Source organism: Balaenoptera borealis (genome assembly GCF_965194805.1).
Source record: "Balaenoptera borealis genome assembly, chromosome: 10".
Classification (NCBI taxonomy): domain Eukaryota; kingdom Metazoa; phylum Chordata; class Mammalia; order Artiodactyla; family Balaenopteridae; genus Balaenoptera; species Balaenoptera borealis.
The window spans coordinates 97,854,031-97,880,612 of NC_138874.1; the positions used below are offsets into that span (position 1 = coordinate 97,854,031).

At 38.0% G+C, this 26,582-nt stretch overlaps 1 protein-coding gene across 7 annotated transcripts in view; it reads right to left on the reverse strand.

Moving 5' to 3' along the window:
• Positions 1–2,513: 2,513 nt before the first annotated feature.
• Positions 2,514–26,582, reverse strand: part of LOC309636184 (uncharacterized protein) — a gene marked incomplete at its 5' end in the record, with an annotated part of 720,691 nt that continues 696,622 nt past the window's right edge. For 6 of the 7 annotated variants that reach the window (XR_014249272.1, XR_014249273.1, XM_082408527.1 and 3 more), the window contains one exon: positions 2,514–4,652. Of the gene's footprint in view, positions 4,653–6,548; positions 15,841–26,582 lie in introns of those variants that run through there. The other variant, XM_082408526.1, reaches the window with a different exon arrangement.

The window sequence follows — 26,582 nt, forward strand, 5'->3', positions numbered from 1 at the left end:
GGTTTGGGGTTGTAGGTAACTTCTGTCCTTCTGACTATAATACTAATGCTGCTTGGTTATCTTTTAGATGTATACAAATCAAATTTACTTTTGAGATGCAGATGAACACATTTACTTTTTTACTCTTTCAGTTTTATTGAGATATAGTTGACATTTAGCACTGTATAAATTTAAGGTGTACAGCATAATGATTTTACTTACATCATGAAGTGATTATTATTATTACCTAAGTTTCATGAACATCCATAATCTCATATAGATACAAAATTAAAGAAATAGAATTTTTTTCTTGTGATGAGAACTCTTAGGATTTATCCTTTTAACAACTTTCATATATAACATATAGCAGAGTTAATTATGTTTGTCATGTTGCACATTACATCCCTAGTACTTATTTATCTCATAATTGGAAGTTTGTACCTTTTGACTGCCTTCGTTCAATGCCCCCCTTCATCCCCACCTCTGGTAACCACAAATCTGAATTTGTTTGTTTTTGAAGTATGATTGACTTACAACACTATCTTAGGTCCTGTTACACAACACAGTGATTCTATATTTCTATACATTTCAAACTGTTCACCACACTAAGTCTAGTTACAATATGTCACTATATATTTACCTTTTATTATATATATATATAAAATTTTTTTTTTTGATGTGAAGAATTTGAGAGTGCCAAGTGCTAACAGTTGCATTTCTACATCTTGTATTTGAAGAGACAATTTAGTTTGGACCTAAGAAACAATTTTATTAAGCCAAACATTGATAATTTAATACATTTTTCTAAAATTTATGAACATTAACATCAGTATTTAGGATTTAAAATAGTTCTTATATTATCTCGATTAATATTTTTCTAAAACACTTTTTTGTTTTTCATTGAAGTTTAGTTGATTTACAGTATTGTCAGTTTCAGGTGTACAGCAATGTGATTCAGGTATATATATATTTTTTCAGAATACTTTCCCTTACAGGTTACTAAAATATAACGAATATTGTTCCCTGTGTTCTACAGTAAATCCTTGTTGCTTTCCTGTTTTATATATAGTAGTATGTATCAGTTAATCCCATACTCCTAATTTATCCTCCCCATAGCCACCTAATGGTAATCCCAAACTCTTCTCACTGTCCTTTCACTTTTGGTTTCATTTGTTTTATTTTTATTTCATTTTTACCTTTGGCTTCTTTTTCCTTTTTTGCAAGCCTCTTTTCTATTTGAAAAATGTGCTATTTGATTGATTTTCATGAACTTTGAATATTATTTCACTCCTAGTTTTTTTTTTTTTTTTAAATTAATTAATCAATTAATTTTATAAATTTATTTATTTATTTATTTTTGGCTGTGTTGGGTCTTCGTTTCTGTGCAAGGGCTTTCTCCAGTTGAGGCGAGTGGGGGCCACTCTTCATCGCGGTGCGCGGGCCTCTCACTATCGCGGCCTCTCCCGATGCGGAGCACAGGCTGCAGACGCGCAGGCTCAGTAGTTGTGGCTCACGGGCCTAGCCGCTCTGCGGCATGTGGGATCTTCCCGGACCGGGGCACGAACCCGTGTCCCCTGCATTGGCAGGCGGACTCCCAACCACCGCGCCACCAGGGAAGCCCTCACTCCTAGTTTTAAAGGATGCTCAATCAGACAGGTAGTATGTTTATTGCTGGTCAAAGGAAGGACTTAGGAACACAGAATGCTAAACTCTACTTTGCAGCCAAAACATCACACACCTTTTCCTCCAGCCTTTTAATGTATGTTAAATATTTCAAAATGAAATCAAAGATCTTTTTTGAAATAACTTCCATTTTTATAGTTAAGCTAAGCCTGTACAGCTTGGCCATTGCTAGAGAGGCTGGGATTTAGGAAAGAGTGAGCAAAATTCTCATTAGACCATTTTGGCTTAATTCTTCAATTTTGAAAAAATGTATAGCAGTGTCCTCTTCCCTTAGAACCATGGGCCTCAGGCAGGCCATGGAGGAGTTCAGAGCTCTGTATGACCCCTCTCATCAACTGCCTTTCTCTAGACTGTGTCTGGCAATTGTTCGCTCTAGGAGAGGCTGCCGTGCAACTGCCCTGGGCAGAGTGGGAGCAGGAGACCTGCCACAGCCGCAGGTGGTTTTATTTTCCTCGCATTTCTTTCTTTGTCCTTGCATCCAAAGATATTTGTGTATAGCACAGGGAGCTCTCTACTCAATGCTCTGTGGTGACCTAAACGGGAAGGAAATCCAAAAAAGAGGGGATATATATATATATATCTAAGTATAGCTGATTCACTTTGCTGTACAGCAGAAACTAACACAACATGGTAAAGCAACTATACTCCAATAAAAATTAATAAAAAAATAAAGATATTTGTTAGTGTGTTAAACTGAAACACTTGTGCTTTTTTTTTAAAATTAGGTCTCATCCTGACACACTTAACAGAGCAATGTGAACTGGCTCATTCTCACAGAACTTATTTACCTCTGAACTCCCTCCCCTTCAACTCCCCCCCCCAGCTCCCACCCACCCACCCATACAGCACCTTTGCAAATACATACATCTGGTAAACCTTTAACAGAAGGAGATGCTTATCTGTCTGGAATCTGAAAATATGTGGAAATGAATATTTTATTTAGGCTTTGGGCTGGTGAATCTATATTTCCTTTAGTTTCCTCCTACAAGGAATTGGTGATTTCATAATCAAGGTCCAAGATTTTGGGATTTCTGAAAAGTCAGCTGTGGATTGAGTAATTCTTTCCCATCTACTCTCTTTCAGAGATTAATTGACTCTGAAATGATGGTGATTGAAGCTTTTTAACCTCTCTTCCACTAGGTCTTAATTGATACTGATCTGCAAAAAGAGGCTAGGGTTAAAGAGTTTAATCACCGAAGATTTGAGGCTCTGAGAATTTAAGATAATCGGCTACCCAAGATCACATGTTGATAGGTGATGGAGCCAAGATTTAAAACCAGGCACTTTCACTCTGGAGACAAGAAGCTTAATCACTCTACCACACTGTTTTCCTAGGCTTATTTTTTTCCCAGAAGACTAGTTAAAAAACCATTTAAAAATGATAAAAAGAGCATTATGAATGCATGGATACCTGTGTATTTGTGTGTGCTCTGTCTAGCTCTCAGTGACTATGTCTAAACCCCACAATTTGACTGTGCAGGAGTGGTAGCTCTTTGGTATTCTGTGGTATTTGATAACCCAATACCAATCTGTAAAGATTTATGAACAATACAGTGGTCTTTTGTGAAGCTTCCTCTGTGCTTTTTCTTTCAAGTTTCCTCTCTTGCTCACCCACTTTCTGAGTTCACCTTATTTAGAAAGTGGATACAAATAAAATTGCTTCAAAGCTCAGAGAATGTAGGTAAGCTTTGTAGAAAAAAAATTATAACTGATAAATTGGAATTATTACAGATGGGTTGACAAAATGTAAACTAAAGCATCACTGGGGATGTTTTCACAAGAATTGCTGCAGAGAGAATAACTGCTTAATGGGCTCTGTAGTAAAAATAAGTCAGCAAACAGAAACCACATGGAAGAGATATCATGTTCAATTAGGGGATGGAATTGGGATAAAGTTTGTCAGTAGGATAGACTCTCACCTGACATGGAGACAGGACCACAAGAGTTGAGCAGAGACAGCGTGTCTAGACAGGCAGTTAGCAATAGGGGGATCTGACACTGGTCCTGAACCAGGACTTGTCAGAGGGTCAGGGAGCCTTGATTCCTTCTTCTTTCTTAGCTATCAGTTTCTTGTCTTAAGGTACTTAGAATAATTTATAGGCAGAGACTCAGACATAGAAAACAAGGCAAGCCGCTGGTTATTAGGATTAGAGCAAAATATTTCACTGAAGAAACCAAGGAGAAGCCAGTAACTCATTTGAAGCATAGGATTAGTGGTAGAGACTATTCAACAAACCATATACTTCCTCCACTGGACACAAAGATAAGTTAAATTTGCCAGCCTCTTCACACTTCCTCATAGCATAGAGGGAAATAGTATTTGCCACTTCCAGGCCTTCCCATAAAACCATCATATACATGACTCTCTACCCTTTTTCCCTAACTGATGGAATATTGGACAGTCCTTTAATGATTAAAAAATGGTAGAGCCACAAGATGGAAGGGGCTTGAATCACCAACTCCCTGCTTTGAGGGGAGCCTTCCAGAAAAACTGTCTAATCAGAGACAATTCTATTGGAGTTAATAATAAAACTTTATTTGGTTAAGATCCTGATATCTTATTTGTTGTTTTTACAGTAGTAACCTTGGCAGCCATGTTCTCCACAGCTAATCCAAGGTCAGAATGCAGCTGACAGCAAGGCTGACTATGATGGATGTGGGTTGATTTTGACTGCTCAGCACATCACCTTTGCCTCTCATTCTGAAACCACAGTACAGTATTCCTAAGAAATCACTCCTGATCTCAGTTCAAGTGTCTCACATGGGATTGGCATAGTTCCCCTCCAGATTCAGAGCATATGACCCGAACTTAGCTAGTTAGCATATTTCACCTGACCCCTACCCAGTAACAATTAGATATAACCCAATTTGGTCTCATAAGAGTAAATGTTGGTATTTTTATTGGAGTCTCCAGGGAAGAAATGATCACTCTTCAATGACGTCCACGAGACTGAGTCTGTAACTTCTGGGGTCTTGACTAGAGAACATACCTGGAAATAAAATGAAAATAATGGGAAGCAGAATTGAAAATCAGGGATAAACAAGTTTGTGATGACATTGATTGAACATTAGGATCCAGCTGTGCCTGAAGTGAGGCCATACTCGGATTTTTCAGTTTTGTGTACAAAATATTATACCAATCGGAATTGAAATCCTGTTACTTATACCCGAAACAGTTTCTGAGGCCTCCTTAAACTTTGCTTTTCAAATCTTTCAGACCATGCATCTAGTAAAATCTGGGTAATACAGTCCCAGATGAGAGAAGAAAATTGTATAGGAATAAGGAGAGAAGGAGATTATTAGGCAGAGGAAAATATGGTTATTACTTTTACTTTATCCAGAGGCTATATTACACAGTAAATATTCATAAAATATTTTTGATTAATAGGATTTATAGCATGTATAAGTAATAACACAATAGATTTGGGATATCATTTGTAGTAAAGGATTTGCTTTGTTTGTAAATCTTAAATATTCTATACTTTGATTCTTTCTACCACCTTAAAGGTAAAAAGACCTTATAAGGAGGATGACCATAAAATTTATAGTTCAAATCAGAACACTTTTGAGAGTACAAGATAATGCTAATAATATGTAAGGTAGGTAACTGACTTACCTGGAAAATGTCCTGGACAAACTGAGAACCATGGTCATTCTGTTACCAGTGCAAGTCTCTGTGCCCGATGCACAGTGAGGCCAAACAATACCAAAACGTTGGAGTTTAGAGCTGAGAAAGGTTTATTGCAGGGCCAGGCAAGGAGATGGGTGGCTATGCCCCAGTAAAACCCTGAACTCTCTGAAGGCTTTCAACAAAGCTGTTTTAAAGACAAGGCGATTTTATTTTTGTGTATGGTGTTAGGTAGTGATCTAATTTCATTCTTTTACATATAGCTGTCCAGTTTTCCCAGCACCACTAATTGAAGAGGCTGTCTTTTCTCCATTGTATGTGCTTGCCTCCTTTGTCATAAAGACCTAAATGTAAAACTGGACACTATAAAACTCTTAGAGGAAAGCATAGGAAAAATACTCTTGACATAAACCACAGCAAGATCTTTTTTGACCCACCTCCTAGAGTAATGACAATAAAACCAAAAGTAAACAAATGGGGCCTAATTAAACTTAAAAGCTTTTGCACAGCAAAGGAAACCATAAACAAGATGAAAAGACAACCAACAGAAGGGGAGAAAATATTTGCAAATGAAGCTACAGACAAAGGATTAATCTCCAAAATATACAAACAGATCATGGAGCTCAATATCAAAAAAACAAACAACCTAATTAAAAAATGGGCAGAAGACCTAAATAGACATTTCACCAAAGAAGTCATACAGATGGACAAGAGGCACATGAAAAGATGCTCAACATCACTAATTATTAGAGAAATGCAAATCAAAACTACAATGAGGTATCACCTCACACCAGTCAGAATGGCCATCATCAACAAATCTACAAACAACAAATGCTGGAGAGGGTGTGGAGAAAAGGGGACCCTCTTGCACTATTGGTGGGAATGTAAATTGATACAATCACCATGGAGAACAGTATGGAAGTTCCTTAAAAAACTAAAAATAGAACTACCGTATGACCCAGCAATCCCACTACTGTGCATATACCCTGAGAAAACCATAATTCAAAAGGACACATGTACCACAATGTTCATTGCAGCACTATTTACAATAGCCAGGACATGGAAACAACCTAAATGTCCAACAATATTTGAATGGATAAAGAAGATGTGGTACATATATACAATGGAATGTTACTCAGCCATAAAAAGGAATGAAATTGGGTCATTTGTAGAGATGTGGATGGACCTAGATTCTGTCATACAGCGTGAAGTAAGCCAGAAAGAGAAAGAAAAACAAGTATCGTATATTAATGCATATATGTGGAATCTAGAAAAATGGTACAGATGAACCTATTTGTTGGGCAGGAATAGAGACGTAGACGTAGAGAACGGCCATGTGGACACAGCGGGGAAAGGGGAGGGTGGGACAAATTGGGAGATTAGGTGTGACATAAATACACTACCATGTGTAAAATAGATAGGTAGTGGGAACCTGCTGTATAGCACAGGGAGCTCAGCTCGGTGCTCTGTGACGACCTAGATGGGTGAGTGGGAGGGAAGTCCAAGAGGGAGGGGATATAGGTATACACATAGCTGATTCACTTCATTGTACAGCAGAAACTAACACAACATTATAAAACAATTTTACACCAATAAAAATAAATAAATAAATGAATTTTTAAAAAAAGGCAAGGTGAGGGAGGGGTGTGGTTAGCTGTTGCAAACTTCTTGGTGTCCCATCTATCATTCTAGCAGCTCTCCAGGTAGGTCAGGTCATGATCAGGTCATGATGTTCCTGTAAACCTTCAACAAAACAATTGTTATTCTCTGCTCTGCAACTTTTTATCTATCTTCATATGAATGGGCTCTAAAAAGTCAGAGCCTTGGTAATAGGCGATCCTGTATGTTTCAGACTATAGGCAACATTCTTTTACAAAAGGTGCAGACCCCAGGCTGGGTGGAGTCAGCCTGGGGTCACAGGAATGGTAGAGTCAGCATGACTAAGCACAGGCAACAAAGAACAAAGGTTAAAGTAAAAAGGAACAGATCTAATACGGCGTCTGATTTGTTCCTCCCTATTATAATGCTATTTATAACAAGTCATTTTATATTATCCAGTGTCTAAACCAACTTCTTTGAAAGCTGAGTTAGATTTCTATTGCTGTGTAACCAGTCACCACAAGCCTAGCAGCTTAAAACAATACCCATCTATCATCTCACAGTTTCCATGTATCAAGGGTCTGTACACTCTGCTCAGGTTCTCTCCATGCTGAATCAGGGTGTTGGCTGGGGTTGTGAGCTCATCTGAGGCTCAGGCTCACTGGTTACTGGCAGAATTTAATTCTCTGTAGTATCAGCACTGAAATCCCTGCTTTCTTGCTGGCTATTGCTTGGGGGTTACTCTCTACTCCTAGAGGTCACCCTCAGGTCCTAGCTAAGTAGCCCTCTCATAGCAGAAGCTTGTTTCTTCAAAGCCAACAGATTACCTTCACAGTCTTCTTCCGTGGAGTCTAATATAATGTAACATAATCATGGAATCCTGTCATCTTTGCCATATAACGCACCCAAATCAAGGGAATGACTATCCCATCATATTCACAGGTCCATCCAAAGTTCAAGGGGAAAGCCAGGAATCTCAAGGGTCATTTTATAATCTTGTCTACCACAGAAGGGATAAGCTTACTCTAAATTCTGCTTTATAGAAAAAATAAACAACAACAATAAAATCACAAACAAAAACTAGGATGTTTGAGTGGGTAAAAACAATCACAATTTAGTGTCCAGTGTGTTTTCATCCTGAGTGGAGAATAATTTGGGGTTTCTGAAAAATACTAGCTTTTCTTAAAAACCATAACTTTGGGAAAAAATTGTTTTTGATGGTGAATGCTTGCTAAGAAATAATTGTTTACTTCATAAATCATTAAAATTGACAACTCTGGGGTATTCATTCATTTAGTCATTCACTGATTTATTTATTATTTATTGAGCATCTACTATGTGCCAAAAGTTAGACATGGATATTATTCTAACTTGGGAAGAGAAGCTCAAAAATATGCTTATGATGCACTTTAATTAGGGTAATGGCTGAGGTATGTGTATGATTCTTAGGAGGAAGAGAAAGGACATAACAGCATGGAGGAGTTCAAAGAAAGGGTAAGAAAAGGCTTTGTGATATGTGTGGAGAAGTAAGGAACATTTATTCTCCCTTAAATGTTTGGTAAAGTTGAGGAGTATATTAAGAGAAAAGGATTAAGATGGGTTCAGATCTTGAAGGATCAAGAAATAAAATAGAGAGAAGGAGGGAGAGTGAGAGAAGTCATATATAGCAGTGGAAGTCATTATGGGAAAGATGGACAAGGAAGTTTGAAATGTGGCTCTTTTCCCTACTTTTTACCCAAGACAGATTTGGTGCTGTGGATATCAAATGTGTCCTTTTTTATTTATTTTTTAATCTTACATCAAATTAGCCCAAGACAATGTACAAGGCACTTTGACTGGAATAAGCTCATTGAATCCTCACATAAAGATGCTGGGGTGAGAATAGAGATCACAGATAGAGTGAAGGACCTGCCTGTGGTCACAGGTGAGGGGGCCTGAAATAGGGCAAGGACCAGAAGTCACCTCATTCATTTCATCATTTCAATTCACAGGCCCCCACTGCAAGCATGGTAGAGTCATGGAATATCCATCTGAGATAGAATATCAAAAGTCTTCTACCTGTTTCCCAACTGATGTACGAGTTCTCTATAGCACTTTCTGAGCTGGCAAGCTCCTTGCTTCCCTGGAAATCCCATCCTTAAACTTTGCTCTGATTTCTAAGACATAAATTCAGGTTTTAAGTTTTCAAATTAAAAAATGTAAAAAAAAAAACTTTTTACAAACACATTTTAATTTTCCATTGTGGTTATAAAGATTCTGAGGAATGGGACATATCATATGCTGACTTCTTACTGCTGACAAGGCCTCAACCAATCTTGTACCTTCTGAATCCCTTTCAATTTGTGATATTAAACAGAAATAGTCTGAGGAGTTAGGATGAATGCAGACAAACTAGACTGACATAAAATGACACAAAGTGCTGATCCAGTATCAAGTTGATCCCCTGATCCTCAGCTCTAGATTGTTGTTGACCTCTATATAATTTATGTGTGAAATTTCTGAGGCTAAAAGGGGAGACTGCTCACAAACCTTGAACTAGTCATAAAACTAACATTCCTTGGTGGACAGTTGTTTTGAGCTTCAATTGAGGGGAAATCTCTTTTGGAAAGGTATACTTCTGGTCTTCCCATTATTACTAGATCATCACTGATATATATGTTACCACATCTGACCCGTACAAGAGGACTTGAACCCCTGTTCTTCTCCAGTTCCACTGGGATGCAAGCCAGTCTCTTTGTGCACATGTGTGACTTTATAAGTGATGCCATGGATTTGACACCCTTCTGAAAAGCAGGCACTGTACATACATTTTTCATAAAACGGCTGCCATGGTGCAGTTAAAGGAGGAATAAGTCTTACCATCTTGATGACAGCCTGTGAAACTGAAACCACGCAATATAGATTTCTCTGAGAAAATGGAAACTTGTATTCTTTGACAGTGTAATTATTATGCTCTATCAAATTACTTGGCTTTTTTAAAATAGAAATCACTGAATACTTCATGCAGATATAATTTTTGCTATCAAATATCACTTTGAGGAAAGTTAATAATTTAGGAACTTTTATATTTTAAAATGGCAAATCCAATAGATGGATGAGATGCCATAGTCAGATAGTCTTCCCACTCTGAAAGTTTTGTGTGATTGCTTCAGCCTTAAGCAGGATTCCAGAGAAAACAAGGGAGATTGCACATTAAGGAGACTCTGCTTAGAAGATGTGGAAGTCTGAGTGTCAACAACAGTATTGGAAATAATTTAAGAGGGTGTTGGGACTTTTATTTAGAAGAGAGACATTTCCTCTCCAGCAGTAGTCTCTTTTATTTTATGACATTTAAACTTAAAGCAAAGGTCTCATTTTTGCGAAGTGTATCATCTTTGAGTTACCAGTGAATGCATTTTTAAAAAAAATAAATTTATTTATTTATTTTTGGTTGTGTTAGGTCTTTGTTGCTGCACACGGGTTTTTTTCCTCTAGTTGCGGCGAGCAGGGGCTACTCTTCGTTGCGGTGTGCGGGCTTCTCATTGCGGTGGCTTCTCTTGTTGCAGAGCACGGGCTCTAGGCGTGCGGGCTCAGTAGTTGTGATGCGCGGGCTTCAGTAGTTGTGGCACATGGGCTTAGTTGCTCTGAGGCATGTGGGATCTTCCCGGACCAGGGCTGAACCCATGTCCCCTGCATTGGCAGGCAGATTCTCAACCACTGCACCACCAGAGAAGCCTGTGAATGCATTTTTATTCTTATGACAGTGATTGTAGTAATAATGATCATTTTAACTGGCATTTACTAAATGATTAATATATGCCTGGCACTCTTCTAGGTTCTTTACACATACTCTCTTGTTTAAATTCCTTAACAGTGTAAGATAGGTATGGCATTACCCCATTTTCCAGAAATGGAAGTGAAAGTTCAGCAATATTAAATTTCCCAATGTCATACAACGAATAAGTATCCTAGTGTGAATTTGTACTTGGACAGTCTGAGTCAGGACCAATCATTGTAATCATGACACTTTAATGCTTTCCTGTAACAGCTATCACTGACTGAATACTTGCTCTTGAACACATGGTAAGCTTTTTTCACTTGGTAAGCACATTAGATACGTCTTCTTGATTCTAACTTTATAGATGAGGAAACTAAGGTTTTTGGTGATTAAGCCATGTGTCCTCAGTCACTCTGCTAATATGAATTAATTTTTAAACATACTTCAATCTCAGTCTTAGAAGTTAGACAGTGTTAAATTTTAGTTTTTAACATCAACGTTATCCTGTTTCCTTTTTGAATTTTTATTTCCCATTCATCTCAGGAGGAACACAGCTTTTGCAGAATGACTTGTTGAACACAAGTAGAGAGAGACTTTCATACTCCAAGATAATGAAGGAGATAATAAAATATATTTGGTAGAAAAAGAAATCTTTATCTGGATTTTTTCAACCTTGATTTTTAAGGGTTGAAAAAATATACACTCAAATCTAATTGCATGGGTTTGACATGTAGAGGGAAATGCTATATACATTTCATCATCAAGTTGTCACTCGCGACTACATCTTTTTCCAAGGATGAAGATTAAAATTTGTTAATGCTGGATTGACTATGTTAATGCTTTTTTTTGTGATCTCTACACAACTGGAAGCACCCACTATCTAGGAGACATGTATAAAGAGAGGATTTGTTTGTTTTTTCATGTGTATTTGTGATAATGATACTTTGGCTCTTGTGTCTTGCGTAACATGCCTTGAAATATTTTATATAAGTTTTTCATTAACCCTCACTGTACTCAGTACATAGATATTATATCAATTTTATCGAGGCACAGAAATGTGGGAGACAATTGTGAGACATTAGCATCAAATCCATGGCATGATGGGGATGATTTATGATTCATCCTAGTGGAGGTGGGTCTGTGAGAAGACGGAGCAGGAAACAACACCCAAGAAACTCTAGTATCTGATGAGCTCTCAGCAATAACTAACTTTCACAAGTCCCAGTGGTCCTTTCGTTAGTTAATTTCTCAATGCATTTCCACATAAGAAAATATTGTGATTCTTTTTCCTACCCTACTTCCTAGACTGGAATGTAGGTCTTCCACAGAATAGCAGTATGGTGAGGTATGGAGTGGTTGTCTCTTTTCTTAGTGACCCTAAAATTTTCAGTCAAATCTCAAACCATTTCCAGGTAGACTCTTAGGCACCTTTAGTTAGACTCACCATACTTGTTGTCCTCATAGGATTTTTGCAATGGTGTCTTATTCATGAATAGTTGTTAGTTGATCATCTTATTAGGAGGGGTGAAGTCAGGAATGACCTATGTCACCATCGTGGTGATGTCACTTCTTCTTTGTCTTTACAGAAACCAAGCCTTGTTGAGATTTTTTTTTTTTTTCAAAATCATGCTTCAGTTTGAAGCTGTTTTTTCCAATCCACTTTTTTCCTTTTTCAGGTTTCAGACCTGCATCGTGGTTTGAAAGTTATCTTTGCCTACCCCTGTTTTCTTTCTTTTTACCTCTCCCAAATCCTAGGGCAATTTTGAATCTTTTTAGCCATACGGGGTGGAGAGTGTTAAAGTGGACATTGCAGATGTGTCTAAGTCCCAGTCTATCTACTCTCAGAACTCCCCAAACCCTTTACCTTTTAGGGTGACTTAACAGAACCTATCACAGTAGATTGCTTCAATAACACATCTCCATAGAGAGAACTGGATAGCAGAATCTATGGACATCTAAAGCTTAGGGTAGAAACCAAGAAATCTCCAATTCCTAGCCACGTTCCAAGGCAGTCCTTCAATTACTGAAGGGATTTGATCTCTAAGCATAATAACAACTATCTCTGTCCAATTTGCCTTGTCAGTCTGAGAACAAAAGAGCTATAAGGGGCTGAAGATACAGCCCCTTCCCTTTCTTAGTCAAGGTTATCAGGGATGACACTAATGAAAGACTGGCATCTGCAGAGCACTGTAAGGAGGCAGAGGAGATGCCTGATTCTCTGCTGGGGAATTTGAGACAGAGGCCAGCATGAATTATCAGGGATGTTCAGCTGCTAAACATGAGGCAGCCTCATGTGCATCTCACCATAGGAAAAACTCTAATAACTCCACACTGATGCACACTGACCACAGTGCTATTTGAGCAGAAAAATCAGACAACAATTAAAAAAAAAAAAAGTGCTGTCTCATTTTGGTGCCATGTCAGTTTGCAACCACAATATATTGAAAAATCAGTTTTCTACTTGATACCAATGACCTTTGCATCTAACCGTGGTTAATCACTACTATTCCTGGCACCACCACATAGTCTGGCCAAACCTGTTCCCCTGCTTTGCCTCACATGGGCCATTTTTGTCCTTATTTCTTCCCTAGGCTGCTGTGAGCCATGTAATGTCCCTCTCTTCATCACCAGTCTTTCATACCCAGTCTATTCCCTAAACTCATTGCAGCCTCTGGCACTCCATGCAGAATTATTTGCCTCCCCTTGGACTCCTCCCATTTTACAAAATACAACAAAGCTTTCCTTATCTACTTAGCAACATTAATTACCTACTGACTAGTTCCTTTCTCCTTTTCCTCAAGTGCTATCTCTTCTCCTTAACTAGACTATTAGCTCTTTGAGGAGAGTCCCTGTGTTATATGATTCTTTAATCTTGTTATGATATCTAATGCAGAACTTCTGTCATGGTGGGCTCAATTAATATTTGTTGGTTGATTTGTATGACCTTTGTATAAATGTATTCAGCAACATTTTAGGAGATTATGGCTTCTAGTACAACACAATTAAATTCGTGTTTTGTTGGATCTACAGAACTCAGGATTTCAAAGATAGAAGAGATTAGGGATCCATTATCTAACTTCCTTGCTTTTCAGGGGAATAACCTGAAGCCCAGAGAGTGAAGTAAGTTAATTAAGATTATGCAGCAGACTTTGATGTAGTGCATTTGTGTTAATTATCTTGATTGTGGTAATCATTTCATAATGTATACATGTATTATACCATCATGTTGCATGGTCTCAATGTCAGTAGCTGCAGGAGGAGAAATGGCTAACACATAATGCTTCTGTGCAAACCAGATGCAGGTCAGTGGTCAAGCAAGGGAGTTTTAAGCTGTACAGTGCTCCACCCACACAAAGCACTGTGATAATTGTTACAGGGAATGGTAATAGTAATGTCCATACAATATCATCCAAAAATGCACTCAAGTCCACCAAAATTTCTCCGTCTTAAATATGTGTCCAAACTTTGTTCCTGATAGTCACAAAAATGTTTAAGACTAGGTTATACCTTTGAAAGATTCTGAAATATTCTAGGAATACTTTGTTCAGAATTATACAACATACATATAAAACACAAATGATAGTTGTCAGAATACCAGTAGCTTATCCATGGAGACCATCTACCAACCCTCCTTCCATCACTAATGTGACTGTGGGCAGGGGGCGGGTACCCTAGTGTGCTATAGGTGTGGGGGTAAATTAGGACTTAGCTGAACACAATTCTAGTATAAACAGACTTTCCATGTTTAGATTTGTTACTCTAATGCATTAGGTATCATTACCATCACTATCTTTGAGACTGAGATGGGTGCCTCTAAGGATGCAACAGTTTTCTATAGCTATCTAACAAATTGCCATCAATTTAGTGGCTTAAAATTATAGACAGTTATTTATTGTCTCACAGTTTCTGTGGGTCAGAAGTACAGGCACAGGTTATCTGGGTCCTTTCGTCAGAGTCTCAAAAGCTTAAATCAATGTTTTAGTAAAGCTGAATTTTCACCTGAGGATCAGGATCCTCTTTCAAACCCATTCAGGTTGACAGAGTTCAGTTTCTTGTGACTCTAGGACTGAGGAGATCTTTTTTTTTTTTTTTTTTTTTTTTTTTTGCTAGCTATTGGCCAGGGGTCATTCTTAGCTCTTAGAGGCCACTCTCAGGTCCTAGTCATGTGGCCATCTCATAATATGGTAGCATTCTTCCTCAGAGCCAGCAGGAGAGTCTCTCTAATCTGCTACAAGATCTGATGTAACATGACCTAATCAAGGTATAATTATAGCCAGACGTCCCATCCACACTCAAAGGGAGGAGATTATGGGGAGGGTGCATGAGGAAGCAGGAATTTTGGGGCCTATTTCAGAATCCTTCCTACCACCAAGGGCTTTTATCCTGATGTGCCATGGATATAATCATAACTTAAAGAAGGTAAACATCCTCGGCAAACTAGGAAAATCAATTATCAGATCTATCCATCCCCTTGTTGTTTCAGCCCCACGGGTGTAGATATATAGTGAAAATTGCTTTCCCCCAGGAGTCAAAATGCCAGAAAGCCTTGTAATTTTGACTTCAGAAGTCCCCAACAATCTGAGCAAGGCAAAATTATTTAAACCTCCTTGGTCTCAGTTTTCTCATTAAACACCAAGAGCTAATACATCTTTTTCCTTCTCACAAAAAATGTTGAGAAGAAAATGAAAAGTGAGCTAATCAAAGTGATAATGAACTTGGAAAGTTTAAAAAGGATGAAACAGTATATAATTATAAAATATAGAGAGAAACAAACCAACACTTTTATAAAGTCTTTAATTTGGTCCAGATACTCTTTTAAGCACTTTACATAAAAAGTATATTATTGACTCGTTATAACAATTAAGAAAGATGAAATTTAATAGAAATTTATCCATATGGCCATTCACATTGTAAAACTAAAATGTCAGCACTTTTCACCTCTTGCATGAACCTCTCCTTCTCAGTCACAGGAACGGAAGTAGAAATGTTGTTGCCAAGGCTTATATGATATGTAGGAAAAGTAGGGTAGACTGTTTTACCTCTAAAGGGACTTGAATGAGTAGTTTCTGATCTCTGTAGTCCTCATCAGAATGGACTGTGCAAAAGTATCTACTTCGTCTCTCTGACTTCAGCTTCAACATCCAGGGTGGGCCCCTCCGATTGGCAGAGCTCAGGTCACATGTCTGCCACTTACCTGTAGACGAATCAGGGAGCATGAGTATCTTGCATTCTTATCTTCTAGAGAGAGAGAGACAAACTGCCTCATACCAACACTCACGCGTTAAAGGAATTTGCCAAAGATAGGAAACGGATACAAATGTTGGGTAGTGAAGAAGAGGTACATGTTTACACAGCCAAGAACTAAAATCTTTAACACATTTTATTCCCAGGACCTAGCACAGTGTCTGGTGCATAAATGACCCTCACAGAATGTACAGTGAGTGAATGAAAGACAGAAATATGAATACTTATTTTACTCCAGTTATTAAAAATGTGTCCCAAGAAATGATGAATACCATATATATAATTGACTGTTTACAGAGTAGAAGAGGAGAATATGTACTTCACCTTCAATGTTGATACCAAGGATGATGATAGTCTTCATAAAACATACACTTTGAGGGCTTCAGAGCCAATTATTACTAGTATCAACATCTCCATCTTAATTAGAAGCCACTGAGAGAGCCAATCTTTTATTAATTCATCCATTCTTTCCATTTATTTTGAAATTCCTTTTATTTATTCATGCTATGACTTTAATGCATATTTTGTATTCTTTTTTATTACTTTGTTAATTAAAATGGTGAACATAAACAGACACTAAACCTGCCCAAATGCAGTATACAGTGGAGTCCTGGAGAAAAACAGTAATCCTTATAAAAGGAAATTAATAAGCAATTACTGGGCTTCCCTGGTGGTGCAGTGGTTAAGAATCTGCCTGCCAATGCAGGGAACACGAGCCCTGGCCCGGGAAGATCCCACATGCCACGGAGCAACTAAGTCCGTGAGCCACAACTACTGAGCCTATGTGCCACAACTACTGAAGCCTGCGTGCCTAGAGCCCTTGCTCCGCAACAAGAGAGGCCACGACAATGAGAAGCCTGCGCACCACAACGAAGAGTAGCCCCCTCTCACTGCAACTAGATAAAGCCTGTGCAGCAATGAAGACACAACACAGCCGAAAATAAAAACAAATAAATAAATAAGAATTTTTTTAAAAAAGCAATTACTGCCATCTTATAGGCTTTCAAAGAGAGCAGCTGGTGAGGAGAGAGTATATAATGAAAGATATGACCTAAACAAAGGGTTCAAAGAGAGGCTTCTTTGAAGAAGTAATGGTTGAACTCAGATTAAAAGAATTAATAGAAAATAACCAACTAAAGTGGGCAGAGGCAAAACCTATACAAATACCTCAGAAGGGCAGAAAAATAGTATTCTTCATGTTAAGTATCTTTACTTGTATCCAAAGGACAAGGGGGCTCCTTAGAGGGTTTGAATCAGAAGAGAGCTTCCTCTGCCATAGTCAAATTTGGGATTGGGGAACTTAATCATTCTTGTACTATGAAGAACGATTGCAGAGTACAAGAGTGCAATAGGAGACCAGCTAGCAGACTAGTTCAGATGAGAGATGAATGGGGGCTTTGACAAAGAAGATGGTGGAGTTGAGGAGATGCAAACACTTGATGACAAACTGAGGGCTAAGGGGCACATGGGAAGAGGAGGAGAAGTAGGAAGGACAAACACCAGCTTTGTCTTAGTCCCATTACAACTCTGTGCTGCACAAGGATGTTAGGGAAAATCCAGCCACAGTAGATTTCCTTGAAAACCGTCATGTGCTCCTATTGAAAATGAGCACATAAATCCATAAACCAATTCTAATTAGTCTTTTTATTTTTTGCCAATAAAACTTGAAACTTTCTTTTGACCCAGTAAAACTCTTAATAGCCCTTTTTTATTTCCCTTCTTTTTTTTTTTATTTCCCTTCTTTTAAAAGCCATTTTTATGTGTTCAAAGTAAAATAATTACTCACTAGTGAAAAATGTATTCCTAATTCCACAATTACTTTATTAAAAATCGCCAGTTTAAAAATGCTTAAAGTCTGAGATTGGTCCAGGAAATAAATTATTTAATACATATTGCAATTTTCTTTCAAAAAATTACTTAGGGGTTGTGGAGAAAAGGAGTTGGGCTGAGAAGCTCCAAGGTATAATTTTCGATCTGATCTCCTTGGCACAAATCAGGCTGCACTGTTTGCCATGAAATGAGGTTGGAGTCCTGGTTTCTTGTGGAGTGTGAGTATGCATATATCCTGTGTGTATTCACGTGTGTGTGTGTGTGTGTGTGTGTGTGTGTGTGTGTGTGTGTGTGTGTGCTGTCATGGTTCGTTATGAGCAAGGTGTCTTTCACCAGCAAGAAGCCCATTTTTAGTCTCAGTGGTCCAAAGTTGAATTAAGTGTCTATGTGGTGAATCCCCTCCCACCCCCGGCACTGAAAGTTTCCTCTCCACATCTCTGTCCTAGCACCTGACATGCACATTTGAAAGCTAATACTTCCTACACAGGTGACATAGAATACTTTAGTCAGCTATTAATGACCCAAGGGGAGTGTAATTATCAAATTATCTGTATTTTCCAACAAGTGAGAATAAATACTCAGTGTCAATGGAAACTTTGATGAAGGGCAGGTTGGAATCATACACTGGGACCTGGACACTTCTGAGCACCTGATGAACAAAGGCAGAGCCCTGGGAACTACTAGGGAGGGATTTGGGAAACAGATAACCATAGACCAATTTTGCCAGTTGGCCAAATCTGCATATTTCTGGGTACCAGTTCTGCCTCCTAAATGAATCACACATTAATATTAGATTTTTTGCTCATGTAGAAAGTCTTCTCCAAGGCTTAGCTTTGCTTACCTCACTTCACAGGAATATGGCTTTCTTATAGCTCAGGCATGGGGCCAAACTCTGAGGTACTGTCTATAGAGTGGCAAAATTAGGAAGTTTTAGAAAATTCCCAAATAATTCTCCAGTCCAAATGTCCCCTTAGATTTACTGGACTTTTCTAGAGAAATTGCACTACTCACATTAGACGAATTAGGTTACACTGGAGGGGCCTGGGGTGGACTTTGTTCTTTCAGTTCTCTTTTTCTCCATTTACTTTCTCCTCGTGACCCTCTTTTGCTCTCTCTCAGTTACTCTCTTGACTCTGATACATGAGAATCTAAACATGTCAATATTGTCTCTTTTTTCACTCTGCTTACTTCTATTCATCCTTCTGGCCTCAGTATAAATGCTGTTTTCTCTGGAAAGTTCTCTATCCTCTCAGCAACCCACCCCACTAGCCTCCCATTCCGCAGACTACATTTTATATTATCTCATTTAATAATAGTATTTATTCTGCACTTAATTGCTGATCTGCTTGTGTAATAATGTCAGCTGGGGACAGTCTCACCTCTTGAAATCTGGATAAAATTGGGTTGGACCTCTCGGTGCTATGGCCTAAGAAAATATCCCTCCACAGGCTGGCTGCTAATTACAAAGGTGAGGTGAGGGGGTTGTGAGTGGGCAGTTATTCTCCTGGCTTAGAGCTGGTGAGAAAGTGAGCGATAACTGTCCTGTACTACCTGGGCTCAGAGTTGAAACTCATACCAGGGCTCAGTATTAACAACAGCAAAACAGCAAGAATAATTAGAAGAATTTATGTGTCTATCATGTATTATTGAAGACTTTTTGAGAGAGAGTTTCTGGGAATGGCTCAAGGGAAAGCATATTTCTGTTCATCTCTTGCTTCTCCAGCTGGTCTAAGAAACTCAAATTGATCACTTTTATTATTTAGAGCATCTTTTTCCCTGTGAAACCTGGACATCAGATAGCACTTGGGCAATTAGAGTGGGGTTGGGGAGGTTCAACTTCTACCTGAAATCCTTATCCAAATTTTATCCAACAAATTTCTCGCTGCAAGAGAAATCCTAGAGTTGCTGATAAATTAATACAGTTTTCTCCAACTCATTCCACTTGCTTATTTTCCTCATTAGATTATAGCTTGCATGGGAAGAGGGATAGTGTTCACTTTATTTATATCTGTCTTCCCAGAAGAATGTCTGGCATGTGGAAGTAGCTAAAAAGAATTTGGTGAGGGAATAAAAGAATGGGAGAGACACTATCCACACGTGGAAATGACTGAAATGATTGAAGCCTTTGACATTCCAGTCTCCTAGTCAAGGAACCATTCAATTAAGATTCAGTAAGTCCCTTTTTGCTATTAGAGTGAAATATGAATATTTGGGGCATATAAGTTATGTCTTTGTTCTGAAAAAAGCATGGTGACAAAGATAAATGAACACATCTGTAATAATTAGCAATTGGTAAGGAAGCATATGTTTGCAGTTGTCTATAAGACAGAATAAATTCAATGAAGTAGAGAGTGGAAAGGTGGTTGCCAGGGGCTGGGGTGAGGAGGGAGGAAACGGGGAGCCGTTCAAGGCTATAAAGTTTCAGTTACAGAAGGTGACTAAGTTCTTGTGATATGCTCTACAACATAGTGCATATAGTTAACAATATTATTGCACACTTAAATTTTTATAAGTGGATAGATCTTATATTAAGTGTTCTGACCATTATAAATAAAAATATTTCAGAGAACATACTTTGGTGCTGGCTGGAATATTTGAGTGAACTTTTATGGAAAAGTAGGAACTTTTAAAAAATTTATATATTGAAGTATAGTTGATTTACCATGTTGTGTTAGTTTCAGGTATACAACAAAGTGATTCAGTTATACATACATATATATCTATTTTTCTCAGATTCTTTTCCCTTATAGGTTATTACAATATTGAGTATAGTTCCCTGTGCTATATAGTAGGTCCTTGTTGGTTATCTATTTTATATACAGTAGTGTGTGTATGTTAATCCCAAACTCCTAATTTATGCCTCCTCCCCCTTTTCCCTTTGGTAACCATAAGTTTGTTTTCTATATCTGTGGGTCTGTTTTGTATATAAGTTCATTTGTATCATGTTTTTTTAGATTCCGCATATAAGTGATATCATACGATATTTGTATTTCTCTGTCTGGCTTACTTCACTTAGTATGACAATCTCTAGGTCCATCCATTTTGCTGCAAATGGCATTATTTCATTCTTTTTTATGGCTGAGTAATATTCTGTTGTATAAATATATCTTCCTTATCCATTCATCTGTCGGACACTTAGTTTGCTTCCATGTCTTGGCTATTGTAAATAGTGCTGCAATTTACAATGTGCTGCAAGAACACTGGGGTACATGTATCTTTTTGAAGTATGGTTTTTCCAGATATATGCCCAGGAGTGGGATTTCAGGATCATCTGGTAGCTCTATTTTTAGTTTTGTAAGGAAATTTCATACTGTTTTCCATAGTGGCTGTTTGATCAGGTTCTTGAAAGATGGGTAGGATTTGGACCAGAAGTGTGGGTAGGGTGGGCTGCTCTCCCACATGGAGGGTATCAGGAGTCAGAATAGTGCCATTGAAGTGAGCTTGGAATATATACTTGACAAGTAGAGGAACTTAGCCTGGGTGGAAGGGTGTATATGGTAGGGAAGAGTAAGTCTCAGATCAGACAGGTAGCCTGTGCTTGGAGGTACCAGGGAAAGCCAGGTGGAGACATTTGAGCTCCATACTTGTAAGTAGTAAAAGCCACTGTAGGATTGTGAGCAGAGAAGTGACTGGATTGGCGTTTACTTCACGTACTTCTTATGTGTCAGACTCTTACATATTAATCATTTTCACCTTATAACTACCCAGTGGATTGAGACATGCTTATATTTTACAGATAAATAATCTGAGACTCAGAGAGGCTGATTAAATTCCCCAAGGACACACATCAAGCTACTCGCAGAGTTTAGATCCATTCCTGATCCTCAAACTCCACATTTGGGCTCCTTCCGTTTCATCTTCCTGATTGTAGAAGGGAGATGACAGACAGAAGATTATGAGGAGATACAATTTTGAGAGAGAAGAATGGTGGTGTCCTGAGGTGTCCCTCTTTTTTCTGAAAGGGAGGGAAACCTGGTCAGCGGGTAGGGGAAGAAACTCTTAGTAAGTGAAGAGTCCAGACAGCAAATACTGAGAAATACCTCAGGCTCTTGGTGTAGTCTGAACAAACGGGGCCCCAGAGGCAGCCGAAGCACCCAGAAGAGAACAGTCTATGGGGGCCTTTTTGGAATTCTTGCAGCATATCCCTTCTCTGGGCTGTGAATTGTGTCCCAGAGACACAGCAGGGGTTGTTAAGGTGGGAAATGAATATCGTGTCCTCAGACTCTTTGAGCAAATGCCACTTTGTCATTCCAGTCAGTCACTAATGACCTTCTTAAGTATATGTCCATTTGGGGGTTTCTTGATTTTTGCTGGGCCTCTAACCAGTCTGTGGGAACAAGAGTGTAATTGTAAAGGCAGAGAGCCTGCAAGGTGAGGGAAGAAGAAGAAGAAGAAAAAAACAGGCTGTGCACAAAATATCTGTGACCAGTGACCTGATTCAGGTGTTTATATGGACAAACAACAGGGAGCCATCTCTGGGAGCCAGACGTTGCTATAAGGTCCTGAGGAGAGTGTTGAGGGCTTCAGTAGGTCAGGCTTCCCCTTGGATTCAGGTAAGTGGTCCCTAAACCACTCAGAGCAGAAGTTGGACACTGCCTCTGGATGCTCACCAGCCAACCATAGCTTTTGTTGACAATCCTATGAAGGCGACTCCCTTCAGTACTTCCAGAGGAATTGCCATTCCCTGGTTTATCCTGTATGTGAAAGTCCCCCCTGCCCTGACGTCAGCTGAGCCCTCACCTGGAAATGAGACGTTGTCCTTGCTACATGCCTGTAGGGCAGTATCATTGTTTGTCCAATCCCAGATAATATTATCATAAAAGGTATAGATGCTAAAAATAGAGAATGTTAGCCTTATAGTAAGTTCAGGGTGTGGGTTTGAGATGACCCCAAGGGAGATGAATATTCCCATTACAGATATTAAATAGAGTTTTCATGTGTTGAGTGCTTTAAGGAAGCAAGCCCTGAGATTACATTATTAAGAATTCTATTAACAGTGCTCCAAGATAATTTTTATTCTCATCATTCAACGGATGAGATATAGAATGCAAAATTCTACAAATGCAAAGTTAATAAGCTAAGGTAACAAAAAAGTAAGATGTATATCGTGAAACTTGATTTAAGTTGGTCTCCAATATTTCATGCTCTTTCTATTGCAACACAAAATAAGCCACCATTCATTGGAATATTAAGTAACTGACATATGGTGTCATGGAACAGAGTTTTCAGCTTAAAGGCAGGGATACTGGTTGAATCGAATATGTCCAAATTTCAGCACAGGCTCTGAAAGTTGTTAAGTCTTGGGTTACATAATTGATGTGTGCTTGACTGTTGTCATTTCTCCTCTGCTGTTTGAAGGTGCATGTAGCAATGCAGTTCTGGTGCTGATTCCTGTACTCCTCATCTGACCTTGAATGAATTATTTTTTCTTCCTGGGTTTTACTGATACCATACATGAAAGGTTTGTTTGATGTATAGTATGCATTTAAAACCCAGATAAACAGTTAGTTTGGAGGTTGGAGAGTATCTCTTCCAGGTAACCTAAAATCCTCACTGGTTAAAAAGAAAACGCAGGCATAAATGCATAGAAACTACGCAAATAGACAACAAAAGAAATGTAAAATTTTATATGAACTCTCATCTCTTTTGAGAGATCACTACTTTCAGAAGATGCTGAGGTGAAAAAGTAACTGTAAGAGAAAGACATAGCAGTAGTGACCACAGCTCTAAATGGGTTGGGTTATTACTGGTAGCACATGCTTAATTAAAAGATTGTTAATGAAAGCTTCCCTTTGAAATATAGCCTGAATACTGCAGAGTTTTATTTTTTAATTGGCCTTTATTCTGAGGCATTGTGATATTTAATAAGTTGAACGTTCAGATAGTAAGTATAGTAAATTGAAACCTGCAGTGACCAAAACCTCAGCAGTTATGTTGTTGCCCTGTGGTGCTATTACCCCACAGCACGATATAATGGAATATCAAAGCTCTTAGAATACAGGAAGCTCAGAAGTAGATGAATAGAAATGCAATCAGTTCTGTTAACACAAATTAATTTAGATAAATGCAAGGCTTTCTTTGCCATTGGTGGTAACCTTCAATTATGCTGGAACCTGCGTTTACAATAAGTGGGCTGCAAACAGTTAAGGCTAAGGAGCAAAGAAATTTTAGACTCTGGACACTGAGCACCACTGTGACTTCAAGTCTGGGTTGTAATTGGAACCCATTCAGAAAATGGCAGATCCAATTTTTTTTAAACATGCAGGAAGTTTCTTAGGATCTTTGAGACATAGCTCCTTGAGAAAGCCTGGGAGCAAAGACTATCTTATTGGAGAAGTTAGTGCCCCAAAAGCTATGAGTTAGTGTTGGAAAACTGAAGTTTTATAGAATGAGGATTCATAGGAGTATAAATTGAATAACCATTTTGAGAAGGTGTCTGGTAAGCCCTAATAAAGTCGAATATATGTACACCTTATGGCTCAGCCATTCCACTCCTAGGGCTATTCCCAAGGGAAACCTGCTTACTTGTGTAATCTAAAACATGTGTAAGAGTGTACATAGCAGCATTATGTTAAAAGTAAACTGGGAGGCAACACCCAAATTTCTATCAATATAAAATATATAAATGAAATATGCTATATGTTTGCAATAAAATACTATTGAACAGTTAAGAGAAATGCATTAGAATCTCTCAAGTAAAAGTAACCTGCAGAAGGAAAAATATAATAATTTTGTAAACATAAAAACCACACTGCATAGGTTTTAGGGATCGATTTATAAGTAGTAAATATGAAACGCACATGAATGCTAACGTGAAGTTCAGTATGTGGTTACCTCTGAAAAAGTTTGTAAATAATTAAAAAAATAAAATTAGAATCCATCTACTTATCCATATGCCCATTTCTTCATATATGCAATAAATATTTACAGAGCTTCTTTCTTATCCTACTATCTCTTCTAAGGGTTAAAAGACCAACAAAAGAAGAATATGATATAGTCCTTGTCCTTGAAAGACTTATAACTTAATTGAAGGCTCACAGGGGAATTTAGACCATAGGGTCAACATTTAATAGTGGAGAAAAATGTCTAAAATGAAGACACAGCTTGAATCAAAATATACACAAAGCCTGACTCCCAGAGTATGGATAAGGATGGGGGAAATAATGTGTTCGGGGGAAAACCCAACTCTGAAAGCACAGAGTATAAATCCCCTCATTGGATTCTTCATTTTTCTTTCCAGGATGTAGTGAAATCCATTGATTTGACAGATGATCCTAGTCAAGTCCAGTTTTTCAAAAACTTATTACAATAGCCTGAAGTTCTGAACAAGGGTGTTTTTTGTTCCATGGTGTGTGTACTGTTTTTTTTTTTTAAATGTGTGATGACTCTCCTTATAAAGCATGACTAGTTAAAGGGGTCATAATGTATTAGTCATTTTGTATTTGGAGAGCACAGTCCTTTTCAAAAAGTCCTTTATTAAGAAACACAGTGGAACAGAATGGAACAGATTCTCCCCGTCAAGAGAAAACAAGGGATGTACTCTGGGGAGATTCACTGTCATTCTTGACAATATGTGTGTCAGACTGTGTGGGGGATATCAAGGGACAGGTTAGGTTAGATCACCTGGAAGGACCTTTTGCAGATCTGAGACTCTGTAGCTTCAGCTTTCAAAAATGAGAACTGTCTTTAAATATTACCATATATTTCTTAAAATCTACTTACGGTGGTGTCATTTTTAGTGTCTGCCATCCCTTGTTTAAGCTGTATTATCATCATTAATTTTAGTTTAGTTATTGCTTGGATGACCTTGAAAATAACAAGCTTGATGCAATTACTTCATTTATTTGTCCTAAAATTATCTCTTAAAATTCACAGGGGACTCCATAGGTCTCGTATTTTAGAAATTAATTCAAAACAAGACTGATTTCTTCTCATCTGAATTTTTTATCATTTGTAGTTTTAAACACAGTTCTTCATTCTGCCTTTATTTTTCTAGGATAAGAAGCTATTTAATGTGAGCCCAGTTTACACATTTTATTTTTAATATACTTATAAGTAAGACATGGCAGCACCTATTGAATTCATTTTCCAAATAAGAGAACCAACAACACATGGAGAGGTTAATTTGTCTAGAATATCATGATGAACAGACACAATCTGAGGAGGGTAGTTTTCAACCTCATGTTCTTTTCTGCTACCTGAACTTAAAATGTAGGAAAGATTTATAGAAACACTCACATACACCCCTCTGAGAGTGGGTAGAGAGAAAGAGGCTATATACTAATTATTATACCTGTTTTTTTTCTCCTAAAGTAGGGAAAGAGTGGGTAGAGAAGAGCTATCTCATAATGAGGATTTATACATTCTGTTACATAATTGGGCAATCTCATATTGTAGCAACACCATACATAGTTTTTTTTTGTTTTTAATGTAAAACTTTATTTTTTAAGAGCAGTTTTGGGTTCACAGCAGAATTGAGGGGAAAGTACAGAGATTTCCCATATGCCTTACTGTCCTCACACATGCAGAGCCTCCCCCATTATCAACATCCCCCACCAGAGGGAAACATTTGTTACAGCTGATGAACCTGCATCAACAATGTTATCACCCAAAGTTCATAGTTTATATTAAGGTTCGCTCTTGGTATTGTGCATTCTTTTGGTTTGATCAAAAGTATAACATGTAACCATCATTACATTATCATACAGAATATTTTCACTGCCCTAAAACTCCTCTAACACTGTATTTTTTGGTTTGTCTTCATTGAGGTATAGTTGATTTATAATATTATATTAGTTTCTGGTGTACAACTTGGTGATTCAAAAATTTTAGATTATATTCCAAATATACTTGTTATGAAAT